The sequence below is a fragment of the Electrona antarctica genome (genome assembly GCF_951216825.1).
Source record: "Electrona antarctica genome assembly, chromosome: 5".
Lineage (NCBI taxonomy): Eukaryota > Metazoa > Chordata > Actinopteri > Myctophiformes > Myctophidae > Electrona > Electrona antarctica.
This window is the reverse complement of record NC_136810.1, coordinates 11,681,713-11,696,697: the sequence shown is the minus strand read 5'-3', so window position 1 is coordinate 11,696,697 and position 14,985 is coordinate 11,681,713. Positions and strand designations below refer to the sequence as shown.

At 43.1% G+C, this 14,985-nt stretch overlaps 1 protein-coding gene across 1 annotated transcript in view; it reads right to left on the bottom strand.

The window, feature by feature from the left end:
* Nucleotides 1-13,380, bottom strand: part of LOC306923263 (unconventional myosin-IXAb-like) — a 151,622-nt gene extending 138,242 nt beyond the window's left edge. Inside the window, exon 1 of the mRNA XM_079501296.1 lies at nucleotides 13,081-13,380. The gene's annotated coding sequence lies outside the window, so the exon portion shown is untranslated. The remainder of the gene's footprint in view (nucleotides 1-13,080) is intronic.
* Nucleotides 13,381-14,985: the final 1,605 nt, after the last annotated feature.

The following is a 14,985-nucleotide window of genomic DNA, read 5'->3' as shown; positions in this document are numbered from 1 at the left end:
AGTCTTAACAGTTTTAATGCCGGGATTAAACGTTCGTCTTTCAGGCTAGACTGCCTATGTTTAAAGTTACCTTTGAACAGCCAGTGCACCGATCGCTGAGTTGCTTGTCATGAAAGTCCACTTTAAAACCGTGTAATCAAACTGCCTCCCCCTGGTCAGCCGGGGCGCCTGATGGAGGGGAAAGGAACTGGTTGGAATAACGTGTTTCTTTTCCACGCGCTACGTCCAACCAGGGAAACTCCCCCCTGTCAAGGAGCAACTTTGACACTCAGGCATGAAGGAAGCATGAGTTCAAGTCCGTTGCTCTCCCCATGTCCTCCATATATGGGGACTAGGTTGGCGGAAGGTGTGTAGAGCCCAGGATCACATTAGATAATTGACACAGGGGTGAAAAATGGGTTACAAAATCATGGGATAAAAATTATTTAAAACCGTGTAATCGCTTGTTGTAGCGTTGAATAATATTCCAAAGTGCCAACCACAACAATAGGAAGGACGGGGCAGCTGCGCTGCTATGCAACTTTCCCATTGGAAACAACAGTCAGGGACTCAATTTCCCATAACCCTTTGCACGTCGGCGCGACGGACCTTTTTGCGATGACGTCATCAAAACCCTCAAACATCTCATATCCCTTTCTGTCCGGTGGATTGCCCGTATGACTTAAAACTGATTAAAAACGTGGATTAAACAATGAAGACATAACTCGGGCAACTCGCGAATCGCAGCGAAAGTGTTCTACAATTAATGAACTCGGGCAAATCGTGAACAGTAGTCAAAGTCAAAGTAGTCAAAGCTTAATGTAAATCGCTCTGGATTAAGAGCGTCTGCTAAATGCCTAAATTGTAAAATTGTAAATTGTAAAGTGTTAACCGGCCATGCATGCCGGAGCCACGGGTACGGCAACGCATGACTGTTAGGACGTGGGGCCAACGTATGCGCCCCACCAACACACACTGAAGCTAATTAAATCGGACGTCAAGTAGTTTCGGTTTATTCACCCTGAACCAAGGGTAATAATAACAATAATAATAATGTGTGTTTTGAAAGGTCATGAGTCATGACCTCTGGCCTCCAGACCCCCATACAGTAGCAGACCCCCTGCTGGTCTGGGATCAGAGCCATCTGTGCATCCCCTTCACACAGACTCCATCTCACCTAAAGCAGAGTTCATGCTATTTGCTCCACACTCACTTTACCCATTAAGACCGAAGTCTCCTGAGCGAGGCAGATTCTACAAATACCTTCTAAATCACTAGTTCTCAAACTTGTTCGTGTCAAGGAGGACCCTGAAATTGATATGGACCACCCACTCTGAAAAGGGTTTGTACCAGGGACCCCCAGAAGAGAACATTTATGTTAAATTGTATTCAATTATTTAACTTTGTTTTTTTTCAAAAATAGCAGATGTACAAGCTTGCAGCACGGTACTGGCTCTGCGGGCTTGTAGATCTGATTTCAATTTTGTTTTTTTATAACCAACGCAAAAATCTAAAATGACACAGATTCTTTCACGGTCTTAATGGGTTAAGATTACAGTACGACATGTCATCATGACCTTGTACATCTGCTATTTCCCAGTATGTGACATCTGCGTGCGGCGCATCTAAGTATAACTGTAGTTATAACTGTAGTTCCAAACATTCATACCTGGGAGCCTCCCAGTGACCTCCATGGTTCACCATTCAGCACTTACACAGTTACAGTACATGTGTTGCTCAAGAGGCCGTTTGGCAGTTGTTAGTGATGGAATGCAGGTACACTCTCTCTCTCTCATTCACTTGCGGTTGCCTTCCGAAATTCAAACTATACCAACATTAAAGCTGCTTCATAAATAATACCTTTACCCTCCTTGCCATAGCCTCGTTCCCAGTTCATCTCCAAGGAGAAAAGCCTGGCCACCACGACCTAATGCAGAGAATGCCTATAGACTACTCCACAGAGGGGTGCCCTGGGCACAGCCATTACTGAGGTGTACGATTAACCCATTTTGACCTGAGATCAGATTCTAAAAATGTCTTCTACATCCTGACAGTTTTCTGAAAAAGCTGTTTCTATGTCAGTCGTTCTTCGATTTTTCAAAAATAGCAGACCTACAAGCTATGAGCTTGTAGATCTGCTATTTTTCAATAGCTAAAGCATAACATAATGCTAACACCAAAAGGGGTTCCCGCCCAAAATGGGTTAAAGACCTAGTGAAATGAAAAATATGTTTTTCACACTTTTAGACCATATCCGGAGTCGTCATATGGGCATATCTAACAATGGATGCCAAAACCAGATGTAACAAGTAATCAGCCATTCAGGACAAACAAAACCCAGATGCTGATGACCGGTTGGTTGATGCCAGGGTACTGAACTGTGATCAGATGTTAGCAGACTCCACCAATCCAAAGGCTCACAGCTCATTATCTCACCGTCAGACACATTCACTTGTAGATCGGCTACTTCCGCTACTACTCACACCTACGTCGCACTGGCGATCTGACAATATATCTGTCAGTCCTTGTCCCTTTTATGTCCAAATATGGAGGTCCCTGTATCTGTCAGTCCAAAAGCACAAATGTGTCGTTAATTGCAATTATTTGTATTTGTAGGACAATTCATCGTCAAGTAAAATGTCATGAGATTCGCCACAGCCCTATACTGCCAAATACGCTACCAATCTGTATGGCCTTTGAAGAGAGCTCCAGAATGGAAGGAGGAGCGGGGGAGGAGATACTGTAACACGGTTGGACAGCCGAGATCAGAGGAACTGTGGGATTCGCTGTCTGTATCCATTCCGTTTAGTGAGGAACTGTGGGATTCACCGTCTTATCCATTCTGTTTAGTGACAGTGAGGTTTTAAAATTACTATGCCTGGAAGAGAAGGAGCCGATCGAGGAGCTGATTAAAGCACTTAAGCCCTACAGTATACTTTGTATGACAAATGGTGGATGGAAATGGAGGAACACATCACGGTGCGACACCCTTTTTGGGAAATTAAATACATTTTCAAATTTGCAAAGTTGTTTTTTTATGAAATAAAATTTACAAATTTGAAAGAAAAAATAGTAAAAAATATCTTTTTTTGGTCCAAAAATAGGGATGCCACGGTTAATGTGGTTAGCTCATCATCCATTAGCATCAACAGTCACTACAGCCTTTATGAAAGCACCTGGGGACCACTAAGAGACTTTAACTGGGTTCCATAAGGTCAGTAAATGAGAGAGAGAGAGAGAGAGAGAGAGAGAGAGAAAGAGAGAGAAAGAGAGAGAAAGGAGAGAGAGAGAGAGAGAATGGAGTAAATGGATATTGATTTTGCCAGTGGATCCTTAGATCCTGCACATTCATTGTACCTTGTCTGTCAGAGGTTAGAACACACAGGGAGGGGCATTTCTACTGTCTGTCAGGTTAAAATATTAAGATATTACTGTTTTGTAAGTTGTATAACACAGTTGTTTCAACCTGTGGTGGGTTAGGACCACCAGGGGGGGTCCCCACATGATTTTTCCCCCCAGATGAGAATAATCAAGGATGACTTTTTTTAATACCTTAAAAAAAGACCATTAAGGTGGTTGCACACCGGCCGCGTTTTTCGGAAAACCCGATGGAGAAACGCCGCTAAAAGTCTGAATTCGCATCCGATTCGCGCCCGGTGTGTGGAGACCTTTACTGTATCAAAAGTAATCAACAAACTATTCAAAACCGGTCAAACATTGACCAACAAATTGTCAAATAACATATTGAAAGGGGCAACAATTTTGAAAATAGCTGATCTACAAGCTTACAGTGGTTTGTTCGTATTGCGAGGCATTGTGGGCTTGTAGATCAGCCATTTTCTCAATATTTATGTGAAACCGAGTCAAACTAAACATAATGCCTCAACTCCTACAGTTCCAAGTGCTTGTCAGGGTGTGGGGGGGTCGCCAGTTCAAATGTGATTATTTTGGGGGGTTGCAGCCGGAAAGGGTTGAGATTACCACTGGTAAAACAGCCTGGGGTCACTGATGGTCACCTTGTCATGTGAACGTTTGGAGCTTCCTTGCTGTCCTCGTACGTTAGGACAACCCCGTGTCTTCACCTGTGAACGTTTGGAGCTTCCTTGCTGTCCTCGTACGTTAGGACAACCCGGTGTCTTCACCTGTGTCCGTCCCTGGGTCACACTCTGTGCCACTGAAGACGAGGTCATTCCACTCCGACGTTGAACCCACTCACAAGACGCCAATCCGTCAGAACGCCAACAAGGTCAGACTGTCACATCGTGACAGATCACCCCAGAACGCTGGGCCTGGGGGTGGGGACGGGGACTTCCTGTCACATGAGCATCACAGAGCAACCAGCTGCGCTGGCATACAGGGTGAGGTCAGAGAGGTCACTGGGACAGCTAGAGACATCAGCTAGTCTCATCAAACCCCCGTCAGAACAGAACATTAACTGCCATTGCATTCATATTCTAGGGATTTCATTAGGTATGTCACTGCATTCATATTCTAGGGATTTCATTAGGTATGTCACTGCATTCATATTCTAGGGATTTCATTAGGTATGTCACTGCATTCATATTCTAGGGATGTCATTAGGTATGTCACTGCATTCATATTCTAGGGATTTCATTAGGTATGTCACTGCATTCATATTCTAGGGATTTCATTAGGTATGTCACTGCATTCATATTCTACGTATTTCGCCGACATGTTCTTCCCCCCCCCCCCCCCCCCCCCCAGGCCCCCACCCACAGCCCTCGGGCCTCATTAAGATCAATGACTAGTTGAGGCCCACTCAGCAAAAACCACAAATCATATTGTACTTCTGACAACAACAACCTAATTAACATTTACACTAGTAGTCAGAGCAAACAGCAGCTTATAAGAAGGTAGCAGGTGTGTCTTGGGCCCATTAAAACTGGGAAAGCATCCGTGTCATTTTAGATTTTTGCGTTGGCTATTCAAAACTAGCAGACATACTGTACAAGCTACCAGCTCAAGCTCTGACTGATACACAGCAGGTCACTTCGTACCATGCTACGAGCTTGTAAATCTGCTATTTTTCTAACCATTTTGAAAAATCTTGAAAGTGTGAGAACTACTGATCTAGAAAGCATTTGTAGAATCGGCCTCAGGTCTTAATGTGTTAAAAGAAGCACTGATGAGTACAAGCCGTCCTTCTACCAACAGTAGTCTATACTGTATGTCGTGTCAGAAGAACCACCATACACCTCGCTGCTTCTCAGCCAAAGTGTCAATAAAGAATGGAAAAATACAACATGGAGGAGACGCCTCCGCTCCGTCTAAAGCCGGAGAACAAATATCAAACGCTCTGTATAACTTGCGCTGCATGCCTCCCTCTCTCTCTCTCTCTCTCCCCTCAGCTATATCCGGACAAAGACACCCTATTTAAGATGTCCCCCGGCCCGCTCCATTGTGGACGCATCTAAAAATACACCTCGGTTCTCTGAAATACATTCAGCCAGAGCTGACATGGAATGTGAAAGGCTGATCTCATCCTGGTATTGTCTTACATGACACTGAGTGACACGCAGCAGCTCTGTACTCTGTAGGCAAGATGTGTCCCCCGCAAAGACAGAGACTTCACAGGGACTATCATCAAGATGTGTCCCCCGCAAAGACAGAGACTTCACAGGGACTCACAGGGGCTATCATCAAAGGACACACTGGGATTGGCAGCGCAGATAATTAGTGCACGTGTGCCGCATACACTTACGCACGCTTGGGTTTAGAATCCAATCCAACTTTATTTATAGAGCACATTTAAAAACAACAGAGTGCTTTACATAACATAACAAAAAAAATCGTCAAAGATAAAAAACATATTATAGAGATACAAATATACAACAGGGTGTAATACATCTCATGACATCAAGTCACCAGTGTTAATTTTGTCGTAGTTTAGAAAAAGTGTTTGTCAACGAAAAACTAAGTAAAAACTAAGCTATGATGACTAAAACTAAGACTACGTTATACATTGACAATTTTGTCAACAAATAAAAACTAGACTAAAATGTCAGGGAGTTACTAGTGGAGAAGAGATCCAGTAGAACTAAAAGACGGCCTGGACGGCTGCCGTAGACGCCCGGGCACCTAGGCTGCTAATCCAGCCTGACAGCATGTCACGGGTTCGAGTCCCGATCCCAACGACCTTTGCTGCGGGTTACTCCCCATCTCTCTCCCCATTTCCTGTCAGTCTACTGTACACTATCAAATAAAGGCAGAAAAAGCCCCAAAATATCGTATAAATAAATAAAAGACAAGTCAGCATTTGGTTGCACTCGGGTGTTGCACTCTGAAAATATCCGATCTGGCTATTTTCAGCATGCAGCATGCAACAAAGTGTAAAATCAGCCATTATGACGCCAATTTTGTAGACACAATCAACAAAATGTTATGTTTAGTAAAATATGACTAAAACTAAAGACATTGTATTCAAAAGACTGTGACTAAAACTAAATAAAAATGTAACACTGCAGGTCACCAACTCTCTCTGCCAAGTCTCTCCTATACTTACGCATTATCCTTTATAATTTCTTAATTAGTTCCTAAAAATACACAACAGTTAGTGTTTTCACATGGTACAGATCTACTTTTGGGAGATACCCTACATAATATTAAATATATAATTAAGTCAGAGGGTTGAGAGGATATGATATCATTTGGGTGTAGAGGGGTGTGATGGACTATATTTAACAAAACCATTTGCTGCATACCGTCAGCTGGAACAGCAGACAAAACAGAAACGTGAGCCAAGGGCTTTGTGGAAGCGACTCAAACACTTTTCAACAGCTTGGAGTTCATCCTGAGTTTCTTGTGCAACCCTTTGCCTATATGCTTTTGGTCATTTTGTTTTGAACTTCATGGCAGTTTAACTGTCCCAATGATGTACGATGAAGGAGCAGTTGCAAGGTCATGGCTTTAGTTAGCTTAAGCCTTGGTACCATCAACATGTTTAACCCAAATACTGCATCACATGATTCATTCACGGCTGGCTGGGTCCTGGGAGCTGCTTCTACTGTTGTTGACCACTGGGAGTTGTCCAGTACAACCATAGTCTTCTACTGTTGGCCACTGGAAGCTGGCCAGTACTACCTCATTCATGTTACCGTTAGCCACTCTGGTAGCTCCCCAGTACAAAGTCTAGTATTTGTCACTGGGAGTTGACCAGTCTGCTACGGTTGGCCATTGGGAGGAAGCTGCCCAGTACAACCACAGTCTTATACTGTTATAGTATAAAGAAACGATACATACTATAGCCCAGTATAAAACTATAAAACGGTTGGCAGTTGGGAGAAGCTGCACCGAGTGTGCATACTGAATGGATTGGATTGTGTCACGTGGGAGTGAAATTAAGTCGACTGTCACCCCTGCCACTCTTTTTCGCAGCCAGTCTGTGGATTCAAACTGGCCACTTTGCAGCCACCGTCGGTATCTCTAAACTGTAGCCTATATTGGCAGCCCACAGCTCAGTGCTTGCTGTGGTAGAACTGTTAGTCAGTGCTGGGTGATAATGACTACTCCACTATGGCCAACACACAAACAGTGAGAGATGAATGATGAAAGTGGGTTTCAAATTCTAGCTCCTGCCTAAAGCGCCATTACAGTGTGTGTATGACATGTCTGTCTGTTCTAAATGATAAATTCTAAGTCATTTGCATGATTGCATCTGTTCCTCTGTGCAGTAACGCCACATCACCAGGAGGACGTACCCAAACAATCAACTCTAGAGGGAAGATAAATTAGTTTATAGTTTAGAGAGCATTATCTGCGAGATTACAAAGCAGAATAAACACTGAACGCTCTTATTTGGTGAATTGGCTCTACACACGATGGAGAGCAGGAGAGTTGATGTCTCACTCCCATGCCATAGTTTCAAAACAACAGCGTGCGGTTCTCCTCTACCCTGCAGCCTTTAAGCTCTGTTTTCTCCTCAGCTCTGCTAGGCTGTCAGGGTGATGTCTCACTGGGGTTCTCTCAGGGGGCTTCATGTTCACACTTACATAATCAACCATAATAACCAGGAAGCCTGACAGAGCAGCAAGGGGAATTATGCTTCCAAATGGAACGGAACGGAACACAACACATCATATCTGATTATCAAACATGACCAGTGACCACAAACATCAGGTCATCAAACATGTTCGGACCACTGTTTAAAAAGAGAAAAAAGAAGTGCTGCAGGGATCAGTCAGTGGCTCTAATAGATAGGTGCTCTTTGGTGATACAGGTAGGAACATAGATGAACAAAAAAGGGTTTTCAAAGAAGTACTGCTTAACTCCCAAATGGTGTGGACTGTGGACTGCAGACTTGCAAAGAAAATAATTCCAAGGCACTCAGTCTTTGATTAAAAAATATTAAGGATTTATTTTGAGCAATGCAACAATATGACCGAAGACGTATCGAACTAGAAGGTCTTCATCAGGGTCTGTGTTAAGCCCTAACCACACCAAAGGGTCGCCATGCAACTCCTTGGGTCCAAACGGTTGTTTGGACCCAAACGCTAAAGTTAACGCTAAAACCGTCTCGACCCTTTGGTGTGGTTTGGGCCATTGAATTCCATGTGTTGAATGGGTCAACGTGCAACAAGACATATCACACCGCATGGACAACGCTAAAACCGTCTTGACCCTTTGGTGTGGTTAGGGCTTTAGACAGGCAAACCATTTTGGAGATAAGCAGTACTTCTTTGAAAACCCTTTTTTGTTCAAATGATCTGACCACTGATCAGCAAACATCAGATCATCAAACATGATCTGACCACGTGCTGATCAGCAAACACCTGACCACTGATCATCAAACCTAAAAACTATAAGGTTTACTCTTTACATGCATTTCATACTCAAAGTCAAGTGAAACTGCTCTTAGTGCAAAGCAATGGAGACGAAACTCAACCGACAGCACATTATAGAATACCAACATGCAAATGGTGCAACAAGATTAACAGGTAATGTACACACACGCGGTTAGGTAACTCCCAGCCGCACACACACACACACACAAAGACAGTAAAACACATGCGCGCCACACACACACACACACTCTCCCCTGGCAGATGTGACATCAGCGTTGGTATTTTGTGAGAAGCGCCCGAGGCAGACAACGGCTCATGATGACATGTGACCTTAATGCTCCTCTGTGCCGTTTGTTCAGTATATGCCACCTCTCAAAGACAAACAACAGGGAGATTGAGTACAGTAAGACTCTTAATTAACTTGTCAACATCAAGGTACTCAGTAGAGTCAGAGAAGCCAACAGTGGCACTGGACTGTTCAGCACTACAAAGCTCAATCGTGTGCAAACTGTGCATAGTAAACAAGAACTAATGCACGTTGTGTCTTATTAAAAGGCATTTCTCAAGATAAGAGTCCGACGACATACCGTCCGTCGTACCACTTGCAAGTCAACTTTTTCATAGTGTTATGAAACCTAAACCCTCGATGTGATGTTTGACCTGCAAATACACATCACAACTAAACTTTAAGTTGCTGCAGTTTCCTGTGCTGATCAGGGCTGCAAACACCCCTGGAACCCACATGGGTCTCCTGCATTTGGATTTCTTCTGGATTTGGTAAAAAGTCCCCAAATTCACCAGAACTTACATCTACTATGCATAATGTTTCCCTCCCTTGGCGGGTCTGGGCAGTGCATGCGATCATACAGAGATGTTAACTTAAATAATGAATGGTTATTATTAAATTTTAGGCTTTCGCCTTTATTTTATATTTTTATGGGAGGGACAGACAGTAGGCTGACAGGAAATGGGGAGAGAGATGGGGGGAAGACATGCAGTAAAGGCCGTCGGGATCGGGAGTCGAACCCGCGGCACACTGCCAGACTGGATTGCCAGCCAAGGTACATGAATGGTTATTATTAAAGATGGGTATTACATTTCTTCAGTCATCAAATCAATTTCTGTAGGCCTACATTTTGCGTTTGAATGGTGTGAAATTGTACCCATTATTTTCCAAGCAAGCCTGATATTAAAAGTACCAAACTCCCAGAATTCACCAGAACACATTACATCTACTTTGTTAAAAGAAAGTTGCAGGGGGAGGACCCCTTGGGGACCACACACACACACACACACACACACACACACACACACACACACACACACACACACACACACACACACACACACACACACACACACACACACACACACACACACACACACACACACACACACACACACACACACACACACACACACACACACACACACTCCAAAGTTGGCAGCCATGGTGGCGATGCTGTAAAGAACATAAAAGCATGGGTCTGCCTTGTAAACAACTTCTCCAGTAGCGGAGATATAATAGTGGACTGTCTGGGGGCTTAGACCAGTGGTCTGACTGAGCTCACCCAGGCCTGTATCAACATGCCTGACACTCTCTACGTCTCTACAACAGTTGCTGCCTGTAGACCACCAGTGCTTCCCAGCCTGGGTTCTTCTAGGTAAGGCCAGTGCTTCTCAAACTTTTATCTCTCAGGTCACTCCTGGTCCTGTAAATAACTTTTTCATTGCATTGTTACTTTATAGCACCTTATGTCATATTAACGACACGTAAATATGTAAATCTTTCCCTCTAAGAGATATATATATATATGGCCGTATTTTCGTCAGTGACTTACCCCTTTTCCGGAAACTTCTTTGCCTTTTTCTTTCTTTTTTTTTACTATTTTGAAAAACATTTTAAAATTGTCAAAGTCAACAAAGTTTAGGGATAAAGGGTAAGTAAGGCACTGGCAAAAATAGGGCCCATTAGTATGTAAAAAGGAAGACTTGAGAGAATATCTGTTTCCATTAGGATAGATTGAAAATAACTTGGCGTTAGACATCCCTATTCTGGGAGGAACATTCACCAAAAGCAGATCTACAAGCACACAGCGTGATGCACGGAACCCTGTCCTATAGGCCCTTCGTTGGGGGAGGGCGATCACCACAGGGGGGCCTTACATTTTTAACATGTCGCAGAAAAATCATAACTGGCTTTCATCCACTGTCTGTTCTCAATTTGATATTAGTCCAACTTGTCATACAAAATCTATCATACTGTAACTTTAACCTAGCTAACAACTCCCACATGTGACAGCATTGTGAAGCACAGTAAGTAACGAAATGTTTCAAAAAGAGCGCTATAGCATGTTGTGAGCTTGTGGATTGGCTATACATCATAAGAGACGGGCTCAAGTGGTTGAAAGTGGTCTGAAAAACAAAAGTGGAAGTTGGAACTCAAATTTTGACAGGTGTAGGTTAAGTAAAGAGGGCCTACAACTCCTACAAGGAAATGTACAGGATACCTGATGAAGGTCGTTTAGACCGAAACGTTGTAATAAACTACTGCTGTAAGTGAAGACAATGTGAGCGACTTTTTTTTAAGCTTAAGTAATAATTTGCCGTAACAACGGTGTCAGTTGACAGATAAGGGTTTACAAGCAAAAAAATCTGGTATTTTCAATAATGTTCACTTCAACTTCAAGAATGTACTGGCATAACAATCAGTGACTACTAGGAATTGGTTTTGGGGCAATAGAATAGAAACCGCATGACAAACATTAGTACAATTATCATCGATACAATTATCAATATTCTATGCAATACTGCTTGCTTTTACTGTACAGAGTAAAAGTAGTGACAGAATGAACTTCAGTTCCTGCATTAACAGAAACCAGTTGTGAAGGGGGTTCACAGCCACCAGCGCCCAGAAAAACAGATGTGACAAATATCCTGAACCGAGTCATGATGACATCACATTCATTGAACTTATTAATCCAAAATGTAAGTGGATGAGACAGTCTGGTCCAATTGGACCAGATTTTAGGGCTTTTAGTTGACGCCCCTGCGCCTCATTCACAGAGAGTCAACCAGCCGCACACACAGAATGACTTCAATTCGTACATCATCATTCATAACAGCACAGTACAAGCCAAGGATCAGACCCTGACAACATCCATGAAAAGTTTCCACTTGAAAAGAACACTGAGCATCCTCCTCAAACATACCACTCTGACCTAACCATCACCAATGTCACACAGGCATCGGTAATACATACAGCAGACCATTAAATAATACCAATAGTGCTAAGTGCTCCAAAACACACACAGCCATTGCATTGCAATACACGTGAAAGGACCCACACACACACACACACACACACACACACACACACACACACACACACACACACACACACACTAGTCACTATACGTGAAAGGGCCCACAATGAATTGTCATTAACAGTACAGATACATATACTCTCTCCACTCACAAACAAACACACACACACACACACACACACACACACACACACACACACACACACACACCCCCTCCCTCCTGCGACATGGAATGTCAATGGTCTCCGGTATCCAAAGAACCTAATGCGTCACGTTTACTGCTGCTGCTCGCCTTCTATCCCCCCCCCCCCCCCCCCCCCCTCTGCACAGAACGTGTGATACGGTCCATATGTTGAAACTGTGCACATCTGCAGGAGGCAGCGTCAGTCAGTCATACACACATCTGTAACTCTTACGCCATGATTTCTCTCTCGCTCGCATTATGTATAGCCTCATGAAACGGCACGATGATGATGATGATGACACGCACGGCACGGGGGTTGGCTGGGTGGGGGGTGGAGAGCCCTTGGCCGCATAGGGTGCTGTAGGTTGCATTCTGTCTTTATTTTTGATCACATACATACATACAGGTCGGCACAGACAGCACGACTGAACACAACACAACACACTGCCGTTTGATGTGTCGACAATCACAGACTGTACAGCAATTGTGCCGATCTGCAGCTGCTCAAACCGTACAATGAATCACTCCGTCCTGTCAGTGTTGAAAATAAGACTATATTGTGCGAAAAAAAACAGCTACCGTCCGTAGAGTGCAACGAAGACAGCGGTCTGCATTCTGAAGGGGTTTGACATTCCCTCCTCTATAATGGAAGGAACACAGAGAATAAAGGCTGCTGCTGCTACACAGCAGTCTGTGCTGCTACTGCTGCAGAAAGGAATCACGTTAATATTAGCCTACATGAGCTGTCACTGAGTGATTGTTGGAACAAAACAAACGGTGTGTTATTTACCTCCCCAACAGTTGCTTGCTTGTATATCCACTCCTCTCCTCTCCACGCCAGCTCCCTCTCTCTCTCTCCTTCTCTCTCCACTGTGTGTACCGTTTCTCCTTCAACCAAACAACTATACTCCTTATTTATGTCTTATTATTTAAAAAAAACTACGCGTCTTCGCGTCCCGTAGCCATGATATCCACAGTTCCGTACGTTGTCCTCAACCCTGATGATAGTATAATATTCTCTCATCCGTGGCACGGTGAATATAATCCAGTTCTTTCTCCAGGGTTCTGTGTGTTTTTCAGTGCTCGCAGCTCCCTCCGTCACCTCCTCTCTCTCTCCGACAGCAGCACAGTTTCTCGAGCGTTTTTTCCTCTCTCTTCATTCGCTGTAATCGGTGATCTTCGGTGAACGCGCGCGGCGCGCTCTCGTAGGGTGAGCGATGGCGATTACGAGCGCGCGAGTGTGTGTGTGTATGTGACTGTGTGTGTGTGGGGGCCGCCGCCGGGGGATACGTTGCTTATTATAATTAATTAGTAGTGTCAGTTGAATTAATCATTTACATATTTTAAAAATAGAGCACAATCAGGAACAGTTTATTGGCAGAATGTTCAGAATCAGGATTTCACTTTCTACACAAATATCACAAAAATAATCAACATAGTCCTTGGGGAAAAATGTGGAAGGATCCTTTGTTTTAAGGTTAAATGATTTGAGTGTCTTAATTGTTTTGAGCACAATAAAATAGGTTATATTAGAAATTAGAAAAACAATTGAACAGGAAGATCAATTGGCTCATTTTGCATAAATATGACTGCATACAAATCAGATTCTATTTTTCAATTTTGAAGCATATGAAATGTCAAATTTGATTTATCATCAATGTAGGCCTAACTATAGCTACAATTTACTCTGATTTCGCACTTCTCTGGAAAAGAGTGTCTGCTATATGTTATGCATGTATATTCCATAAACCCCAATACACAGTAGGCCTATTTAACACATTATGCAAGAATATCTGCTGGATACTAAATTGATGAGTACAACAAAAACAAATGCAGTGTCTCTGTTCAGCACACATACTGTACATGTCTGTCTGATGTAATCTGCTGCAAACTAGCAGAATTAAATAAATAAAAGAGGCATGTGTAAAAGTATTGCCTTACCCCCACTTCAGGTTAGACCAGATGGTCTGTAGAGTGTTTTACTGGTACACACATCACTTTGACATTTAATTTATCTGGAATGGGGGTGCCTGTCATAATAATAATAATAATAATGATTAATTACAGTGGTGGAAAGTAAGTAGGCCTAAGTAAGCTACATTTAATTAAAGGAACTACAACATGCATTTTACTGTTTTTAATATTTAATATCATATTGTTTATGTCCATCAAACGTATTTCTAATGGTTTGAGCCTAAATCACCACTTTGATATAACCAGTCCATGTCATTTCTGTCTGGCTTCTAAAGCAGTTTTAGCTGCAGTACCACGATGTCCTGATGTGGTGGGGGGCGCTGTGCATGAAAATTATTTTCTCTGCCACACCCTCATCCTAGCTACTCCCCTCCCAGGCTCCCACGTGTATATCTATTCTACGTCCGATCATAGACATGGTAACGCCCCGTCGGCCTCTGATTGGCCTACCGACCTACCGCCCGTCTTGCCTGTCCTCCGAGATACAAGCTGGGTACTGTAACTCCGTGGTGGGAAATAATACAAGTACAAGAGAATGGCAACACGCGACAGTAACTTGTAACTTTAATTTTTGTAGAAGATGCAAACCAATATTGTTTGTACCGTTTGCTTTGAGTGAATAAAGTGTTAGTGTTGATTATCGTGTATTAATCTAATTATAGTAAACTAATACTATTACACTAAAAAAGATAAAGATCAAGGGAAAAGAGACCTTTTTACA